Below are 22,207 nucleotides of genomic sequence, written 5' to 3'. Positions count from 1 at the left end.
TGTTGCAGCCGCTGTGTTGGTACATGTCCTGAGGGATCTTCCTCTTTTACACTGACCTTCTGCCAAGCATGATATCCTTTTCCAGACACAGGTTGCTCATGATAACCTGGGCAAAGTTCATGAGGCGAATTCTCACCATCCTCACTTCTAAGGAGCGCTCTGGCTGTACTTCTTCCAAGACAGAAGTCTGGTTTTTTGGCAGCCCTCTGCTCTTCAATATTCCCCACCAACACCATAATTAAAACGCATCATTTATTCTAAGGTCTTCCTTATTCAGTGTCCAACTTTCACAGACACATGTAGTGATTACTAATACCATGAATGGAGTCAGGTGCAACTTAAATCTTTGAAGTGGCATCCTTGCTCGTCGGCACTTTAAAGAAGTATTGTGCTATAGATTCTCCCAGTGATATGATATGCCATATGAAGTCATTTAATAGAGAAAGATAAAAATGAGTAGAGAAGAACTCTAGGATATTGCAATGAAGCCTGTGGTAGCTGGATGACTTCATGTCCAGGAGACAGTCATGGCGAAGTATTGCATCAGACCTGTCCAATCAAGTGCACTCTTGATGACACCTCCTCGGGGTGTGGCTTTTGGTTCATGAATGAAGGTCCCTGGGAACTGCTCTCTCTTGATCTTTCCCCCTTCCTGCCTGCTGGACCTCTGCCTGGCTCCTCGGCCCTATGTTGGGCATATGATTCTGAGAGTCTCCCTGTGTTCTCATGGCTTCCTGCCATGCTTTCACCAACTTGGGTCCATCTGACTTTGAACCCCCCGGCCTGTGATCTTTCTGCTTCCCCACTCACCATTCTGCATCACCAGCGTGTGGCCACATGAGTCTAAAGAGACACTTATTGATGAACATTGGACTTACGGATTTGAGTTGGATTGGGCCGTATGCCTTCTTGATATATATAAATACTTCTTAATATAAAGCTCCTTTATTATACATAGAAAAATGCCACTAGACTTGTTTCTCCAGACAGCCAAGCTTAGCACAAAGGCCCTTCACTTATTATTACAATCCGTGTGTGTGTGAGGGAAGCACTGAGGCATCCTTTATTTTAAGTAACCAGCTACACAAAATCACCTAAGTGAATATAGAATTTGGGCTCTAAGTCTAGGTTCCAAAATGTTTGGTACTTTCTTCCTCAGTAGAACATTGCCATCAAGTCGATTCCAAACTGTAATGAACCTACGGAGTCCATATATTTCATCAACCAAACAGACACACTCTTCCAATAACTGCATTGAAATAACGGCAATAAAGTTGAATTGTCAAGAAAACTGGGATATATAGTCACCCAACTCATCTTCCATCCTATACATGATGTGCACTGCAGTTTACTATAACAAAGCTGTTCATTATTTCTCACGGGGAAATTGATTATGAAGAAAGCATGTCAGAATTGAAATATCATTGTACGTACTATGTCATCAAAGTTGGTCCAGATTCCAGACCTTCTAGACTCTAGAAGGACAGAGATTCTAGTTAAAGATCCAGATGGACTTAAAAGTAGCAGTCCTGAGCAATAGTCTGTACTGTATTTTACCATTAAGCCCACTTTGGTCAGAGAAATGGTCAGAAGAGCTGGAAATGCGCTCTTTGCGTTCACAGCACGGTTATAAGGGAAGCCGCTTAGAATCTCTGGATGTGGCAGTATTTTTATCATCAACGTAGTTCGTCACTTTATCCTGTAACCTGGAATGGTTGACAGCTGTCAGTTGGAAGAATTTGCTCTGGCTAAAGGCCAACCCAAAAGAGCAAGGCTGGGTGTGCGAGCCCAAGCTGACAAATTGTTTTGACGTTCTACTTGGGGCATGAACATATTGTTACACTTGGAAATCTCCTCTTTCTGTGACAGAACCTAACAGCAAATCCCACCTTTTCCTTCGTTTCATTTATTTCTGCATATATTTTTTTTTTTTCTGAAGCATATTCCTGTCTAAAAATGTTTACTGTCTACTAAATAGGGCATTACTAATTTGGAAGAGTACAAATGTTATTACATTTAGCGGCTGACCAAAAGCATGAGGTTAGAGGTGCTCAGAGGTGCTCCTGAAGAAAGACCTGACATTCTGCTTCCAACAGATCAATCATTGGAAACATTCTGGAGCACGGTTCTGCTATGAAACGCTCTGCGGCTCATCATAGTTGTAATTGGCTCAAGGGCAACTAGGAATTTTTGTGGTTGTTGTTTAATATGCTTCATGCATAACCAAGGCGGCTCTGGGAGGCACAAGCAGTGGAGTGCTCCACTGCTAGCTAAATGGTTAGAAGTTCAAGCTCACTGAGGTCAAGGGCACTTCAGAAGACAGGATTGGCCATCTTGAAAACCCTATAGTCTAAGTCAGAATCAATTTTCAGCAACTGGTGACGACAAAGCTCAAGTAAGAAGAAACAAAAGCGCTGGCACAATTTGAAATAGTGATACCATGGAAGAAGTATTTCTTAAGATCTGCAATTTATAATAGTCACCCAAGTGACTTAATAAGAATCAGTGTGCTACCGTGTTTCCAAGTATGAATTTTTGACTCGGACGATCTGACTTAAAATCCTGCTCTGACTCTGTCTGTGAGTCTGGGCACAGAACAATCTGTAAAGTGAAGTTAATATTAGTATTCATCTTATGTTCATTTGAATGGTTCTTGAACTCGTATATTTAAAGTGTATAGAGCAGTACCCGGCAAATAACCAAAAAGAAAGCCTTCTGCTACCGAGTCCATTCCAATTCATCCAGACCTTGTTGGACAGGGTAGAACTGGCCCATAAGGTTTTCAAGACTCGACTTTCTGTGGAAGCAGACTGGCCCGTCTTTCTTCTTCTGACTGCTGAGTGGTCCTAACTGCTTATCTTCGTTTGGGTTAACAGCTGGGCACTTCTGAACTGTGCCAGTGGAATTCCTTGTTTGGCATATCAGGTATTTATACATATTTTCTACTCATGACTTAACGATGGGTACAGATATAAAATGCATATAAATCCAATCGAGATTAGAGAGATCAAAACTGAAGCCTCTTTAACAAATGTGTGCCTTTCATAACATCTCAGTCTTCTTTAAGTATATTATTTTCTTCTTTTCACCCAAACTATAAATTTTAGTCTTGATTCGTTTATTACTTTTTTTCTTCTTACTCACATCTAAAATTATTCAAATACATTTATCACCCCCTCCACCAACTTCTCGAGCTTCCAAATGTTGTCCTTCCTTCTGACAGCTAATCATATCTAATTAATCCATCTTAGTACTCCACAATGGTTGCAGATAAACCAGAAAACTAGCTACATGTGTTGGCATCTTGTATGTATACTCTTCCCACTCAAAAGAAACATACTTATTCTCTTGGAGTTCTGAATATTAAGACTGCGTGTGCTTTTAAGACCCCCCCCAGAGATGATAACTTCTATGTAAAACCATTTCTGAGTACCCCACTTTGAAACCCCTGTGACTCTGTACATTTGTCATTGCTCATGACTTTCCCACTGTCCAGTTGCTTCTTTACCATGGTGCCTTGGTGTTTTGACCCACATATGACTCTGCGTTTCACTTGCCAGGAAAGTCCTCCTCGGTAGTTCTGTAAGTTCCACAGCAAGTGCTTTCAGGCCACTGACCATGGTGTGCAATCTGTGCACCACTCACAAGAGTGGCTGCTGGAAAGCTCAAATATAACCCTTAATCTGCCTAGAGAGAGCCTTGTCCTAATAAAGAGGAAGAGATCGTCAAATGGGAATCTAGCTTCATTTTATTTCATTCACCAGCTGAACTCTACCCCTATTGGAGGACCACCACTTTTTAAAAGTATAGGCTAAATTGCCCCTGAACACTCAGTAGTTTCTCACCCGTGGATAAGTTCACAGGAGAGACCAGCCCCCGCAGAGCTAAATCATTAGTACAATAGAGGGCAGTGAAAATGAGGGAGACCCTCGAAAGGAAGGCCAAAAAAGATTGGTGTGACCACAACAATGGGCTCAAACCTACGTGAAATTGGTGAAGATGGTGCAGGACCAAGTTGTACATAGACCACTGTATGATGGAATCAACTGGACGGTACCTAACAGCAACAAAGATTGTTATAGACTTGATAAAAATATCTTACTGAAGCTACTGCAATGAACTCAGACCTTATAGATCTTTTCTTACCAATAGCTCTCTCAACAGGGAGATCCCATTTGATAGTTATGTTTCACTAGAAAGGAACACGATAATGCAATCCACCTGCATCTCATGGTTTTATGGTGATTGAATTAGGATAGAACTGACTCTAGTACTTGTACTATGTATTCAAGAATATGTAATAGACCAAAGGCAAATGGAGTTTATTTCTAGCTCACACGATATCCCCCAAAGAGCTCTCCTCCACATTCTTCAGGTGCCTAGTTTCACTTCTGATTTTTTAAAACCTTATTCCATCAGCTCCTGGTGTTGCTGTTAGATGCCGTAGATTCGGCTCCAACTCATAGCGACTGGAGGCACAACTGAGAGAGAGACTGCACAGTTCTGTGCCGACTTGACAATTGTTCCTCTGTCTGAGCCCGTGGTGCAGCCATTGTGTCAATCCATCTCCTTGAAGTCCTTCCTGTTGTTCACCACTGCCACTTGGCTTTACCAAACATAACGGCCCTCGCCAGGGACTGGTCTCTAACGACACTGTGTCCAAAGTACGTAAGACCTCGTCTTGCCATCCTGACCTCTAAGGGACACTCTGGCCTTCAGTCCTCCTTCCTTACCGCTCTCTGGCGCTCATAATTACCTTAATCTGGAGGACACAATGGGAAAGAACAAAATGGAGGAAGCACGTTTCTGGTCTAAAAGCCTGGAGGAGTCACACCCTATTTCTACTCATAATTCACTGGGGAATATGAGCAGGGACTCCTACTTCATGGACAGGGAGATATTAAAGTTAGTCTAGAGAGAGAAAGAAGAAAACTTGAGTTTTTAGTGACCATAGTGTCATTTAGTTTAGACTTCTCTCACTATAGACATTTTCTAAATTCCCACTTAACCTTGCCAGAGAGAGATCATTTCCCTCTTAATTTTTGACAGATGGTGATGCTGAGGTTCAAAGATTTAAGTGACATGCTAAAGATAATATAACTTGTCAGGGAGGAGCAAGGGTCTTCTAATTTCAACTCTTAACTTTTAACTGTTTTCACTGGGTGATTATGCAAAATCACGGGATTAGAAAGACTTTAGTATGCCCCAGATTTCTGGCTGTGTTGGTGTGTGTCTACAAAAATCAAGAGTTATTCATTTCTCCTTTACCACTGAATTCAGTTGGGCTACCTAACAAGATGTTGCATTCCATTCACTAGTGAATCAATTGGACAAAATTAAATGTGATTTCTGCAAGTCGTCCTCCAGAGTCCATATAAATAGAAACTTTCAAGATGGGGCGAAAGAAGGCATTTTTCTCTCGTGAAGAAGTTTCCAACATCCTGGCCGGTTAAGAAGGCAACTAGCTGGCAAGAACTGACTGCAGCCCCAATAATAGTTGCCTGACCAAAATGTTGTCAAGCTAACCTCGACCAATGCCTCAAAATAGTTTAATATAACGATACTAAAGCTGCTCCTGATGGCTAATTTTCTGGCTTTGTTTTCCAAGAAATGGGTGTCAGAAAACCAGCAGTCCTCGGTAAAAGTCAGCATACCAAAGGTTCTTGGAGCATTATTACGTTAGAAGCAGTCATGACGGCACATGCTTGCTGCTCTATTTCCCTGGAGAGGACAGGCTGGCCTTGTGAATCCACTCCCCAGGATTAAAGGAAACTGAGAACGATTCGGAATCTTCATGGGCTTGCCATATGAAGCTGATGGAAGACGGCCCTCTGAATTGAATTGGCACCGCCGGGTTGCACTGGAATGATACTGCTTGACAGTCGTGGATGGCATAGGCAGGTTTGTGTATTGTTCTGGGGTTTCAAGTTGCCCAATTTAAACCAAACACATGTTCCACTTTCTACGCAGCCTTAAAATCACGTCAGTCTTTTGCATGGTAGAGTCTCAACCCTGGGGTCTTTGCTCTGCCAGCTTGCCATGGTGCGAAGAAAGGCTTTCACAACACTGAAATTACATTTATTTGCTTTGTAGTATATATAATTAATATTACGTTTAATTTAATTATACATCACTGATTTTCCTTTATCAAGTAAGCTAAAAATTATTTTATCATGATGCTTGAGAATATTCTAAATTTTTATTTAGCTCAATTTCAATGATCTATCGTTCATTTTTAAATTTTGTTGAGTAAAAGAGTCATTATTTGTGAAATTGTGTTTTTGTTTTTGTTAGGTGATTTTGAGTCAGTCCGGATTCATAGCCACCCTATGCACAACAGAACTAAACACTGCCTCATCCTGGGCCACTTGTTTGGGCCCATTGTGTCAATCCATCTCTTCGAGAATCTTCCTACTGTTCACTGACCTTCTACTTCCAAGCATGATGTGAATCATAAAATACTATACAAAGTAATTCTCAGATCTTAGAACAGTTCCCAAATTGTCTTAGATATTAAATAGACGCTAACGGCACTAAGCTCTAACATTCAATAAAAGAATACTTAAGTTACCTCCGTGGCCCTTGTCCAAGAGTTAGAAAGACCCATTCAAATCCCCCATAGGGTATTGGGTGTCTTCTTTACTATGGCAATTAATAAAGGTCCTCAGACTCCTGCTGGTTTGCTTCCCAATAGACTTGACACCTTTGAGGATGATTACATATTTGCTTGTCCTACAACTGTAAGAATTCCACTTGAATTGATGGAGATCCTCCAACATGATCACTAAGAATCTGGTCGTTTCTAAGTTTTCTTCCTTAAGCATCTAAATGTAGGTTCAGACTTGCGGATTGTTTCTCTTGTATTCTTGAATCTCAGCCCCCAAGTCTCACAGGCAAAATTTTAGCCAAGCTGGGCATATAACTGATAGTTACCATTTGGTGTCACTCTGACAGTGAACTGGAGTGCCTTAGGTACATTGTTGGCATCTTGCAACTCATATCAGTTAGATGGCAGTTGAGGGCCCCCTACATTGTGGAGGAGGGCGACGCCACGTACAAGGAGGCTTCAAAAGGTTTGGGATACTTCATATTCATCATCAAAACAAAGTTCACGTTGTATTGTAGGACATTTGATCCTACACATTCTCTAGGATGAATGCCCATTTTTCCTACCTAGCTGCCATTAGAATATGTTTCTTCTTTACTCTTATTTTTCTTTTCAAATGCAGTCTGTTTGACTATTAGGGACCTACAGCCTTGGGGGCACAGAGGTAATGCTCGGGCTGCTCAGTGGGGTCAGCAACTCGAAACCCTGAGTATTGCTCCTCCCTTGGAGTAGCTGTCCCCAAACTGAGTGAGGTACTTCCACCCTAGCCTACAGGCACATTCTTTGTCATGCGCAGTGAGTGGAGAGTTTAGATGAACAATCTGTAGATGATCAAATTTAAGGACCTCGCTATAAAAATGAGGGAGGAAAGAGCATGCACACATATATATTGATAGTACTGATGAAATAGTAACAATAACACTATTGCCCTGAGAACTTCATTTCTCCAAGTTTTGTAGTAAATGGAGCCTGTCTTAAATATAGATGACCAATGCTTTCGCTAGCACAGATATTATATTCTGGGGGGAAAGCGGTACATTTCCAATAGCTCTAGGCAAAAGTCAAGGAGCCCTGTGGTGGAGCGGTCACATGTTTGGCTTCCAACCACAGGGTCAGCAGTTTGAAACCACTAGCACTTCTGAGACTTGGCTGGGGGTTGAAGGTGGGGGTCAGTGGAAGATGAGTGGTTTCATGTCCTTAAAGAGTTGCAGTCTCAGAAATCCACAGGGGCACTTCCATCCCATTCTATAGAGTCGCTGTGAGTTGGAATCGTCTTCATGGAAGTGAGCTCTTGGAGTTGGAGGCAAATGTCATAGAATCACGATTCAGTTACTCAAAATAAAATTCCTTCGCAGAGCTCTCGCTCATTAAGCCTTTCTCCTAGAATGTTCCAGAAAGCGGCCTAATGATTAGTCCATGGGCATTGTGTAGCTTTGTGGATGTACATGTCTGTGATGGTTACGTTTTTTGTGCCAACATGACACCTCTAAAAAGATGCAGGTGGGGTTCAGTCTATCAATCAGCTCACAGCTTGCTGGCTTCCTTTGGTGTGCAAGGAAAATCAATGGCTCTCTGGAGGGCAGCCCCTCTGGCCCTCTGCCTGCACCTTCGTGTGTCAGCCAGCTGGAGACCTGCGTGAGCCCTGAGGGGCAGCCACCACCATCAGATCCATACAACGCTACGACTCCCGGCCTATGATCTTCCTGCATCCTCCATCACTGCAAGTGGCTGCTGAGTCTGAAGAAGGACTTAAGGACTAGTATCGGACTTGTGGACTTGAGTTGGACTGGGCTTGGATGTTTTATTGATGCAAAATTACTTCTTGACACAAAGTGCTTTCCTAGAAACATGAGTGTCTGTGAACTTGTGTCTCTAGGCTTCTTGTTCCTGGCCTAATACCATGTCCTACTGCTTATTTGACACATTATAAGCTTAGTACTTTCTCCTGTTAAATCTGAATAAACTAGAAAGCTAGGCACCTTTGTATGCTTCCTAATAAATACGTTCATTAATCAACAAGTTTGGGTCTCTTCTGTAGACTCTTGCCTCCCTTCCCCCCGCCACCCCCTGAAACAAGCTGGGGTTTTCCTGGCCACCCAGTGTATTAGGAGAGCTGGCCGGAGCTCCACATACTCTCTGCAGGCTCCTTATCAGTTCACGACCTTCCGCAGTTTATCCTGTTGCTTAAGGGTATAATCATCTCCTCACCTCCCTCATCCCAGCCCACCCCTTGCAGTGTGAGGTTGGTTGCTTTGTGTTTTTCTTTGTGACACCCTGGCTTTGTGCTATATTTAACTCGTGTGCATTAGCATTAATATCCAGCCGCACCGGGGAAGTTGGCGCGGCGCATTACTTCCAGCAGGAGCAGTCGGGGTCCGCTCAGCGAATTCGCTTTGGGTTTGGAGGGACAAGTGCAACCACAGTCAGAACAGGGGCGAACCTCCCCGCCGCAGTAAACGGAAAACACATCTCTATAAGATTACTGCATGCATGCTTTTCTTATTTTGCTCTGTGCTCTTGGTTTGGGCTGACGTACGAAGAAGCTTTAAAAATGAGAGAGGAAGAAAGACTGGCAAAATGAGAGACCTTCCCCTGAAAAGATAGTGCGTTTACTCTTAACAAGCAATCTAACTGCTCCCCCGAAACACACCGTTGTTGTGAGATGTTCCACTGCTTACAGTGCAACCAGGTGAGAGCACGTCCTCCAGAACATTGTTCTGTAAACAAAACCAGACGTGATTTCTTCTTTCCTGGCCATTCTTCCTTTGAAGACATCGAAAACCCCATCGATGCTTGGTGTGTTAGTCTGGGTACTTCAGAAAAACAAATCCACAGAAACTCATGTACAAGAGAGAATTTTATAAAGGGTAAGTGTGCATCAAGAAAACATCCCAACCCAGTGCTGCCCAAGCCCACAAGTCCAACATTAACCCATTAACCCAACACCAATCCACAAAAACCTCCTCCATCTCACAAAACACACACAATGATGCCGACTGCAGGGGGAAAGCTGAATCAGTGAACATGTAAGCATCTCAGCGCTGGCAGGGGTCTCCACATGGCTGCTCCAGCATCCAGGCCTGCATCAGGGTAGGTCCATGTGGCTTCTCCTCAGGGATGTCTTGCAGGAAGTGAGCCTTGCCTGCTGAAGCAGGGAACTGTCCAAGGCAGCTTCACCCTGGTTGGACCATCAGAAAGCAAGAGACCTGAGAAGTAGAGAGGTGAGGCTCATGGAGCCATTTATCCCTCTGCCCTTCAATTAACCCCACATGTGTTTATCGGTCAGGTTGGCACAATAAACTAACTCACTTGGAAAGGAAACACGGAACCAGTGTGGGCTGGGTGGAGGATCATGACCGGGCCAGGCAGCATCCTGTCATGGCGCCCACAGGGTCAAGATGCCTAGGAATAGACTCAAAGGCCCCTCTCAACTGCAATGAGTCGTATATTTGTCCAGGTTTTTTGTCTGTTTGTCTTCTCTTCCTAACTTTTGTGAAATTCTTCTCTTCATTCTTCTTCCTCTTTCTAATATCAGTCTCTCCTAAAGTTGCTTTTAAAAACATGTTTCATAAAGCTACTCGGACTAGAGTAGTGACAGTGTTTGACCATTTGTCTTTGGTTTGGTTTCTGTTTTGTTTTGTTTCCGTTGCACTGCCGCATTGGGACAATGTGGGTGTGGCTTCAGGGGCTTTTTAAAAATTTATTTATTTATTTATTTAATTAATTATTTACATTTTATTAGGGGCTCATACAACTCTTATCACAATCCATACATATACATATACATACATCAATTGTATAAAGCACATCCGTACATTCTTTGCCCTAATCATTTTCTTTTTTTTTTTTTAATCTTTTTATTGGGGCTCATAAGGCTCTTATCACACTCTGTGCATACATCAAATGAGCAAAGCACCCTTATACATTCGTTGCACTCGTCACTCTCATAATTCACCTTCCACTTGGGTTCCTGGAATCAGCTCGGTTTCCCTTTTTTTTCCCCCATCCCTCTCCCTCCCCGATCCCACCCCGGTCCCTTGATAGTTTATAGCGTCTCCCCTCACCCGCCTCCCCCTTGACAATCTCCCAGAGAGGAGGTTACACATAGATCTCCGAGATCGGTTCTCCCTTTCTAAATGCCCTTCCCTCCTGGTGTCGCCACCCCCACCGCTGGTGTTGAAGGGTTCGTCTGTCCTAGATTCCCTGTGCCTCCAGATCCCCACTGCACCACTGTACATCCTCTGGTACAACCAGGTACGCAAGGCAAGGTAGGCTTTTATCCAAGTAAATAACGTCTCTTGCTTCCTTATTGCAATTTTATTCAATTAGTGAAATGGAAATGGTTTAAAAGAAGAGAAAGGAGGAGTGAGTTCAACCATGCCTAGGGAGGAAGAGGAAGCCTGGTGAGGTGAGAATGTGAGACACGCTGAGAGGGAGGAGTAGACAGCTGGGTCTGAAACGCGGTCTCAGGAGAATTGGGCATGTTCCGCGGGTTCTCACCGCTCTATTTCATTGCGCTTTGATGGGGAGGCAGGGTAAATATGAAGAGTGAGATTGCTTCCTCTCTGAGTCCCCTCCATGGAAATGGAAGTTGTTCTCTTCTTACACCCTAATTCCAGTTAGGAATTTCATTTCCATTCCTTGGCCCTTCAATTGCTTCATAGAAGCCAATGGACATATAAGAGACGTCTAAGATCCTACCTGACGTCAGAGGACTCTGGGTAGAAATAGTTCTGTTTGGCATGGATTTATGTTCACAGACTTAAGAAAAGAAACAGTGAAGTTCTGCTTGATCTGAATTAGATCATGAAAGCTTAGACTATTTGTTAAAAAGGACATTAAAATATGAGATATGTGGTATGCTCTGTTGTCATAATAATATGGAATTGAAAGAATTCTGCCACTTACCTGCTATAGGATTTTAAGCCAGTTACTACATTATTTCCAATGTTTTTTTTTTAATCTATAAAAAGGAAATACTGTCTTGTGCATAGGGTTGCTCTTGGAATTAAAGACTGTAACAGAGTCCATGTCTAATACTATGCCAGAAGATTCTTTGATTGCTTCTTTGTTTTATCTGCTCCTAGGCCATGGACTTCTAAATGCATTGCCCAAAGCAAAGGCCAGATTCAGCTTATACCACTGATCCCCTACTTATCATAACTCATCTTTTGCCCTAGGGGCCATTGTGGTCTTTCAGGTTATGACCTACGCTTACTCCTTTGACCTATCTCTCATAACCATGACCCTCAGGAACACTCCCTAGCCAGACCATACTTCAAATCTTTTCATCAATGGTTTTCCTTTCCTAGATTGCCCTTACCTGGGTCTCTTTTCCCAGCTCGAATCAGGTCCTCAAAACTTAATTCAGTTCCAGAACCTAGTTCTATAAAGAACTATTAAGACTTCCCAGACTTGACCTGTGCTCTGCATTAACCTCCACCAGCCAACTACACAAACTCTTCTTCTTCGTTGTCTTTGCATTTTGCAGATTCCACTGATCACTTATCACACTTAAAATATATATTTTAGCTATTTTCCCTCCCTCACCAGACTGATATATTCCCCGACAACAAAGTTGAGTTCTTCGACCTCACTATATCCTCAGTAACTTTACACTGGGTTCTCCAGAAACCAGTCTCTGGAAGAGGACAGCACGCTTGGTCAAGCGGAGCGGCAGAAACAAAGAGGAAGTCCCTCAGCAGGATAGACTGACCAGTGGCTGCAAAAGTGGGCTCAGCACAGGCACACTGGTGAGGAAGCCACAGGGCCGCCACGCCAGTGATTCATTCTATTGCCCTTACGGCTGCTCGAGGTTGGAACTGCCTTGATGATCCCTAATACTGGCAACAACTTCTACTTCCACACCTTTACTGTGTAGGGGCTTAGTCAGCTACTGGATGGCTGAGGGCCTTCAGGTTCAATATGGACAGTAGCAAAAAACCAACTTAAGACGTGAACAATGAAGATGTTGTAATGATTCTTTTCTGGTTTCTTGTGAGCACTAATCCATTCAGAGGCTAGATTATTTTTGAGATCTAAAGGGTCATGCTGACCTGCCAAGGTCTAGGCCCTAAAATTATACTACTGCAACAGTTTAATTCCAACCCTTATTTTGATCCAGGGTGTAACTCATCAGTAATTTGGTAGAGAGGTCACATAGTGGGCCAGTTAAGAACATGGATGCTGGAGTGGATCTGCTCATTACTAATGTATGATCGTTGACTCTATCCCCCAGCTTTCTCATTTATAAAAGTGGCTGTGATGATAATGAGACATATCTCATAGAGATGTTAATTGAATTAAGTGAGTTAATACATATTAGGGGATTCAAGCAGTGTCTTAAATTCTATGATTTGTAACTCTTTATAAGATTACTAGTGACTGAAATTATTCACATCCATATAGCACCAATACATATACACAGTACTAATTGTCGATAAAATTCAGAATTTCATGAAGACCCCAAGGGAGAGCCAGATACGATCAAAGTCCTGAAATCAACATGTGTCATTTTCTTTCTGCTCAAACTCATTCTCCACCAAGTTGTCTGCTCAGAACAGAGCTCTTGGGAGGCACAAAGACAGGACAGAGCAATCCGGAATGAGAAGATAACCAATCACAAGGACCTACATACAGCCTCCTCTCTGGGGGATGGACAAAAAACAGTAAAGTGGGTGAAGGGAGATGTCGGGAAGTGTAAGATATGATAAAACAGTAATAAATTATAAATTATCAATGGTTCATGAGGGAGGGGGAGCGGGAAGGAAGGGGAAAAATGAAAACTGAGCTGATTCCAAGAGCCCAAGTGGAAAGCAAATGTTTTGAGAATGGTGAGGGCAGTGAATGCACCAATGTGCTTTACACCATTCATGTATGTATGAATTGTGATAAGAACTGTATGAGCCCACAATAAAACGATAAAAAAAGAGTTCAAGAAGAAAGGTTAGTACTAATGGCAACCAACAGATAATGGACTTCAAGAAGAAATATTCATGTTAATGGCAGTCAACAGATATTTCTCGACTGTCTGCTGAGATTGGGAGTCACTGGGTGGTACAAATGGAGGAACATTGGACGGAATGGTTGGTAGTTCAAACCCACCCAAAGGTGCCTCAAAAGACAAACCTGGTGATTTTCTTATGAAACATTACAACCTGGTCTTTCTCATGGATTATCATGAGATGGAATCCACTTGACAGCGACCAGCAATAGCAGCTACAACTTCGCTCTGAATGATAGAGACACTCTCTTTTATTCAGGGTTATTTCAAAGACAGTTGAGCCCACTCTCTCTCATCTAATGCACCATGACCCAGTAGGGATTCTAACGCTGTAAGTCTTTGTGGGAGCAGAGAGTTTCTTCTTTCTATCACAGACGGACTGAACTACAGACCCGGCAACCCTTACTTGACAGACTTCTTATTGATGAGTCTTATAGGCTCCTGTATTAAGGAAGAATCTTCTGTTTCAACCTGCCTTGTGATTGCCCCTCCTTTTTTTCATTTTTGTTAAAATAGTGCCGTTATCAACATGTGTAGGTACTATGGTGAAAGCTGCTATATAAATACAGGAAGAGAGAACAAGAGAGGAGGGGGAGGCAATTAACTCAATTGTATAAGGCTTTCATTAAGAAGCCAAAGAATGGCTCTCCATAATTTCATTTTTATCTCCTAACGTGTCAGAAAAGGCATCTTTACAATCAGCCCCAGAACACAATACTGACACAAAGACAGCATCCACTCACAGTTTGTGCATGACTGTGCAAAGAACCCAGTTTCCCTACTGCCTCCCCCACCTCTATGTAAATAACTTCTTTATAAATGGGAAAATGGAAAGCAAATCTTTCAAACAGTTGTCATAAATTAGAATAAATTGCATTAATTCGAAATGTAAAACTAGAAGAGCCAGGAGAACATGCAACATATTTTCCCCAAATAACACTGTGAACAAGCACAAGTGTATACTCTGGGCATATGTATATCTTTCTTCTGACTGACAGCCTGAAGGAGAGTCCATGTGATTCTTGTGTTGCTGAGGTGGAAACAATCTTTATTTGGATTGAATAGCGGAGTAAACAGGAATGAATAAGAGACACAAAAGTTTACAGTACAGATGGCTTCCCAATTATGTTTTTTTAAATCCACATGTCTTATCAATTAAAAGGTGCACTTTCCTTTGTTCTAGTTGACTGTCATAGTATCTTTCTCGATCATTTACCAGAAAAAAATTAGAGCTAATCATTAAATTATGTCTCAGGATTAAGAATTCCAAATGGATTAGCTATAGCAGTAACAGTTTAACTCTCCTACCTTTTATCTCTGAAAATTGAGCTTTATCTTACAGTGTAGTTACAAAAGCCGTTGGGGAAACTAATTAACTTAGCAATCGCAGCCATGATGAGGGAAAGTGCAGTTATCTACGTCTACGTGTGCCTATGTACATGCCTGCACACACACATGCTTAAAGTGGGAATGGATAAAAAATTTTGATGATTCGAGAAAAATATTAAAAGATGTGCCAAAAGTAGTCTCTTGAGACTAGCAAGAATTTGATTAAAGTATAATTACGCCTACCCATAAGCATCATACACCTGTTCACCTAGTCACCTCCTTCTGAGAATCTAAAGAACATGTTGCTTCCCACACAGTCATCTGGCTCTCTCATCGAATGAACCACCAAGGCCGGGATCGCCTAACCGCCCACCCCAGTCTGTCAACAAGGCCCCTTTGCCCGTCCAAAGGCAGCAAAGGGCAATTCTGATTCAATTACCCACAACCTTCCTAATGCCTTAAGAGGAAAAACAGCATCACTGATTAAAATGAAGTAGCAGGGACTAACTATTTACCCTGTCTTTTGAAATTTTAATAGGCTATAGCATTTAATTTGGATTAGTATTTTAATAATATGTGTTCCCATTACCTTTATGTTTCAACAATTTTTTGAACACAGAAATGAAAGCAGTTAAAAAATCTAGCTCAAGGGCACTTGGAAGATTAGTGGACAAACACTTAGTTTGGGCTTCCAGGCTTGATCTTTCTGTCTCTTCTGCCGGCCTTGAAAAGACTAGTTATGGCTCTCGAGGGTGCACTATTCTGGAACAAGCCCCACAAAACAATCAATGGAGTATCATCATAACTCTCCTTTTCCAAAAGCACAGGATGTACAGAAATTAATGCACATGTCGTAAAGAATTGAAAGCCTAATGCACATAGGAAATGCACCCCTACAAATCGGCACATCAGGCCACCAGATACCAGTCTCCAGCAGAAGTTAGTCATCATTTTCTTCCACGAGCCACAGTCTTCTCCCAGGGATTATGCATCGCCTTCCCCTCTACATAAAGAATTAGCTGAATAAAGTAAAAATAAGAGGACTCTGGGGCTGCAGATGGCTGACCAGCTGTTTCTGGGTGACTCCCCATGAATCAGTGCCTCATCTGAGCTTTAGTGCTTCCATGTTTTGGGGGCAAAGTATTCTGCATTGTGGAGAACTAGTTCATGGAAAATAATACAGCAAACTAACATTTATAGAAAACCACAGTAATCTTGTAACAAATGTCCTAAATTATGTACTCAAAAGCAGATCCAATTTTACCCAAGGTTCTCTGTCTGCAGCGCCTGTAGGATCCTTTTTATGTTGTTGTTTCTAAGTGGGGCTCCTCCCAGCCCCCAATCCAAGTGTCTTTTATCTAATGATAGAGCGCTTTACATAACACATACACTACACAGGAGACACATTTCATCCTGGGGAATAGGCAGGGAAGGGGAGGGTGCATGCAGCGCAGTTAAAGGACTTCATTTTCTGCTCCCTTTAGAGATCTATCTGAGATAGTTTCGCATTAGCTTGATGTTGTCAGGATCCATGCTGCTTTTGAAGTCCTCTCGCTTCCCCTTGAACAAGATGCATTCTTGGTGCTTAAAATACGACAAAAGTGAAGTCAAATGGAACTTCATCTTCCAATCTCTCCCACCCCCTTCCAAATGGAAGTTTATGCAAAGGCCAGAGTTTCCTGAGAGTCTTTTCTTAGGCGAGGGTGCTCTCAAATTTTAAATGATCATTTGGTGTGAATAGCACTGGAAAAGGGATATGCTAATAAATATAGAGCAGAGATATTTGCAAATGCCTATTATCAGCAATAAGGCATTTGTGTGATGGGAGAGTAAGGAGCCTTCTGGGATCATTTTTATTCAATGAAATCCATCCCTTTGGGTGGGAGGGTCAAATGCTAGTCCCCACACATGCTGCCTCCATGCCAGCAGTAGCCGGAGGAATGCAGATTTCCGTATCTGAGAGCAGCTGCTAAGGGAAATGGAACGTCCAACAGATGGCTGCATTGTCCTTGAGGGAGGAGGAGGAGAGGGAAGCTATTTTGGTTTTCCTGGTGAGTGGGTGAGTGAGTGAGTGAGTGAGTGAGTGAGTGAGTGAGCAAGCATGTGGGGTGTGGGGCGTGGTGTGTGTGTGTGTGTGTGTGTGTGCGCGCACACATGCGTGCATGCTCATAATGTCTATGTTGGAGTTGTCTAGCAATTCTTATGTTAGAAGAAAGAATTAAGATTTAGGTAATAGTTTATATCAGTTTTCTATTGAATATTGTATTAGATGTTTCGCATCATATGGAACTGTGAAATTGAAATGAAAATATACTTTGTTAATTAAATGCCAACAAGTTGGTCCCACTTATAATGACCCTCGATGCACAACAGGATGAAGCATCTCCGGCCTCTGAACCAGCTTCACCATCAATGTTCCGTTTGAGCCCACTGCTGGAGCAACTGCCTACGTTCACCCCTGGAGGGTCTTCCTCTCTATTCCTGACCCTCTACATTACCAAGCATGATAGCATTCTCTGACTGGCCCCTCCTGATAACAGGTTTAAACTTTGTCAGGCAAGCTCTTATCAATCTATTTTTGTCTGTACTTCTTCCAAGAAATGTGTTTTCTTTCTACTGGTATTTCATGGAATATTCAACATTCTTCACCAACACCACAGCTTACATGCATCGGTGGTTCCTTCCTCCTTCCTCACTGCCCTGCTTCTGCATGCCTCTTTAGCTCCTACTACACTTTCTTATCCAAGCCTATGAGGCATTGGACTTTTATGTTGATCCTCTAGAAGGCCCTGGGTCAGACGCAAACAGAAACACGCTGAGGTTCCACACATGACCTGCTGCAAAGGTCTCCATCCCACTTCTGACAGCAGTGTCTGGTCAGTTGTACAATCACATGGCTCACCCATTGGTTCATGTTTTGTTTTGTTTTTTTCCAGAAATAGAATCAATAGAGAACAGACAAACCCACAGTTGTCAGTTTGTACAGTCTTGTGGTTTCTGTCAGGGGCTACAGACTCGAGCAGGTCTACCAGATAATGAAGGCAAACTATTTCAGTTCCTGTGAGCCCAGAGAGCCTCCGCAGAGTTCTGGTTTCAAACAAATGAATAACAAATTAAAAGGTACAGTAAAATAAAGGAGTGGTTAAAATATTTTAACTAAAATCAATGTAGGAGAAACATAGCTTAAAACACTGCATTCTCAGCAATAGCCTGTGATGTATTTTGTTAATCTTTTAAAATTTATGTTAAAAGCCTTTTAACAGAAAGTCAATATATTTAGGTGGCTGAGCAAATGTATCATCCTGTACTAGTGGTTGCAGCAACACTCTGCATTGCCTCCACAACTTGTCGGAAATGGCCAGGGGTCCGTCCAATGGAACCCTATCTCCATGATACCAGGTATCTTCCCCCAAACAGCCTGCAGAGCCAAGCAGGGGATTGTACTCTCCTCCCCCGCCGAGGTTCACAGCTGATGTCACCGGAGTCCTGGAAATGAAGAAGGATCAGAATCCCAGAAGCTGAGCCTAATAATAAAGCAAAATGGAGAGCAGATGGAAAAGAAAGCTTCTCTGGTAAATTTATAATGTTATGAATTTGTTGGGGCAAAGCAAAACACAGCAACAAAACAAAATAGCCGGTAAGTAGACTGATGGTGCTAAAATTCTGGAATACGATTGAATAGTAAAACATCTGGATGCTTAAAAAGATTCCAGAAAATGGCTGAAGAGGAAACCAAGCAAAGTCAATTTTTGGTGAATTGGAAATGTTCCTAACAATAAAGAGAGAGTCTCAAAAAAGGCATAAAACATGAGTAGAAACCCTTAAAAACAGACTTGAATTTTGTCCTGTCATCGTCCTCCGATCTGGAACAATCCTTTGCCTCCCGTGAAAAGCAGTGCTGGGTAGAGAAAGGCACAGGTAGAACTGGGAACGCAGGGCCCAGTCACCGTCTGTGCATACGTCTCCTGCACACTCAGAGCTCCTAGACATACACCCAGAGCACAGCCCTGCTGCTTCATTCTTTATTCGACATGTCACCAAAGTCCCCAAGGATTATCACCATCTCCTACACTGGCTGTAAGGCTTACAAATATCTTATTGTTTCTGGGACAACAACAAAAAAAGTCTTGATACAAAACTCCTATGAATCTTGCAAATCGTGCATACATTTTCTCAGAAGAGAGATTTTTTTAAGATCAATCGCATAATTGGGTTTGGAGACATATCCATTTATGTTCATTGTTCAACCATTCGTGAAATTAAGGAAAAAATAGTCCAATTTCAGTTTATTTTTTATTACTCAGCATTTCTAATGGATGTTGAACTCTGTGTCTACCATCTTATGAAGGGAAATCATATTTCTTTCAGAGACGTGTTTGTCTTCCACCTTGTGAACACCTTTGCTGTGCCGAGTCAATAGTTTACTTGATTTGTGTCCCTCTTATCTTCTCTTCCCTTATGATCTGGATGTTTCAGACACCTATTCAGTCCCAGAAAAACCTCTTTACCTTGTATTTGAACTTTGGTCTTCCAAAATCACTTGGTGATTAAGGCTCATCCTCTCAGACAGAATTTCCAGATTCACCCAAACCACTGTCACTTCCAGAAAAAGATATTAAATACCCAACTCTGCTAAGATGACCCAGAGCCAGATGGGTGTCAGGGAACTAGTCTAAAGTAATGAATCCACGCTACAGTATGAATGCATAGGATTAATAAAATTGGGAACCTAAATCACAGACTATTAGACCTAGAAGACACCTGGAGATCACTTATGTGACAGGGCATGTAATTGGTACCCAAACCCAATAATAATCCAGGTTTTCTATGAGAAAAGTAACATAGTATATATAATTTTATAAACAACATAGCACTACGTTATATGCATATAAAACCACTGTTTATCTCTCGTTAGGTGTATATTCAAGAGATAATGCCATTACTCAAAATGTTTACATCTCTTTTTGAACATTATCATGTGAAGCAGTTAGGGTTATCCCTGTAGCATCACATCTTGCTCTTGCCAGTAAACATACTCTTCAGGCTCAGGGACTCGGCTCCGCTTTCAGTTTCAGCGTCCTCAAAGGCAGGACCTGCGCCTATTTTGCTCCTTGCTCCTGCCACACTGCCACTTCCCGTGCAACTAATAATTATTTGCTACAAGAATTAAAAAAAAAAAAAACAGCCCACCCTCAGAGGAAGGTGATTTGCTATGACTGATAGGCAACAGCTCTTGAAACATTTTCAGTGAAGAATTTCCCAAATAAAATTATTTTGAGTAGTCACACTGTTATTGGAATAAGTTCAAGGTTATTCATTAAAAGGGGACATTCATTGTATTTACACATCTGTGTTCTGGCTGACCTGTTTATATTATTGAATTTATTTATAGCCCACCTTTCAAGAAAAAGCACATTGAAACAATAACCAAAAAAAAGCCATTATAACAATAATGTTAATAAAAATCACATTATTATAATCATAGCTCAGATATGCACAGCAGAAAGCAGCCCACAGGGTGGGTTCCTTATGTGTGGTTAGCTAAGGAGTGACAGAAACAAGAAATAGAGCACAAAGGAGACTCACCCAGACTCAAGCAAACGTCTGCATGCCATCTGGCCCTCGTTCCTAGTTGAGTAAAGAGCTACTTAGAGCGAGTACGAATTCAGTCATAAGGAAGCGTTCTGGGGCGACTAAGGGTGACCAGATTCCCAGATTGATAACAAGTGCACAGGAGGAAAGGCATTTTCAGGTGTTATGATACCCCATCATCGCTGTTGTTAACACTCATAGGTAAAGTCATTGTCCTGGCTCCTATAGGACACATAAAAGGGAGGCCAAACTCTACTCGGGGGAGTGGGATTTTAATTTGTTGGGAAAGGACACAAGAGACAAAGTATTTAAAAAGAAGACATACCGATCACAAAAATTTCTACTGTTTTTTTTTAAGATGGGAGTTACTCACAGGAGAGTCAGACTAATGATGTTTCAGTAATTATAAGTATATTAGGCACGAAAAATAAAATCTAATTCACATCACACACACACACACACTAACATGCACTTCCTCTCCTCTTTCAACTACTTCCGATCTAAAGGAACCTGACCACGCAAGGGTGAGTTTATATATTTCATGGATCCTGCTGGGCTCAGGGCTGGCATTAATAATTGCTCACTGAACACGTTTATTTGTTCTTTTGACTGCTCCCTAAAGCATCCAATTATGAAACTTCAAGCAGATCCAGGTTGGGGGAAAAAAACAACTTAGAAAAATGTGACAACTCATAAAAATGAAGCAAAGGCCTGTTCCTAAGAAGAAATCGACAAGGCTGAGTTTCTCCAGAAGTCACTAGTTTGTTCATTTTGAAGCCACACTGGTTTGATGGGGTATTATTCAGGATGTGTGGCATCAAAAGAAGGAAATGTAACTTTTATTCTAGTAAGAAGAGCCAATAACGTGCATAAATAAAAGAAAACATATTACTTAAATTCCAAAGTGGTTGAACATGTAGACTTTGTGTTTCAGATAAGTGTTGATGCATAGATAGTGGTCGTGACTAATTTTTTGTGATTTTTCGTGAGAATTCATGGTTCAGCACACTCTCTGAATTACTATCTCAGACTCCCAGCCTAGCTGAGAGTATGGCTCTTTCTTATTTTCCAACCTAGTCTTCTTCAGGACCAATATGTGCATTCTAAGCTCTGACCATACTGAAGTAGAGAAGGTCTCCAGACTCCAATAGGCCATGTTGTGTACATATACAACTGTTCTCTCTGAAGAACATACACTTTCTTCCACCTTACTTCTAGGAAAACTCTCCAAGACACTAATTCATATACTTTTTGAAATTTCTACTGCCATCATCACTGGGAACCCCAGTGGCACTCTTGGGTTAAGTATTGATCAATTAACTACAGGATCTTTGGTTCAAATTCATCTGTCTGTGGTTAAAACCCATCAGCCACTCCACTAAGGAAGATGAGGCTTTCTGCTTCCCAAAAGATCTACACCTTTGAGAATCCACAGGTGCAATTTCACTTTGTCCTACAAGAAGCCCTCTGGGACAGAATGGATACCATGGCAGTGGGTTGGAGTTATAGGGTTGCTTCTATCAACCTTACCATCCCTCCATAATCATTCACACTCAGGTAGGACTATGCAATTCTAAAAAGGTTCAGCGGCTCAAACAATTTTAGCTCTGAAGATAGTTTAACCCTACTGATATGACATTAAGGAGTCTAACTACCACAGTGCTGGGCTGCTAATC

The sequence above is a fragment of the Tenrec ecaudatus genome, chromosome 2 (assembly GCF_050624435.1).
Source record: "Tenrec ecaudatus isolate mTenEca1 chromosome 2, mTenEca1.hap1, whole genome shotgun sequence".
Lineage (NCBI taxonomy): Eukaryota > Metazoa > Chordata > Mammalia > Afrosoricida > Tenrecidae > Tenrec > Tenrec ecaudatus.
Note: the sequence above shows the minus strand (reverse complement) of the source record.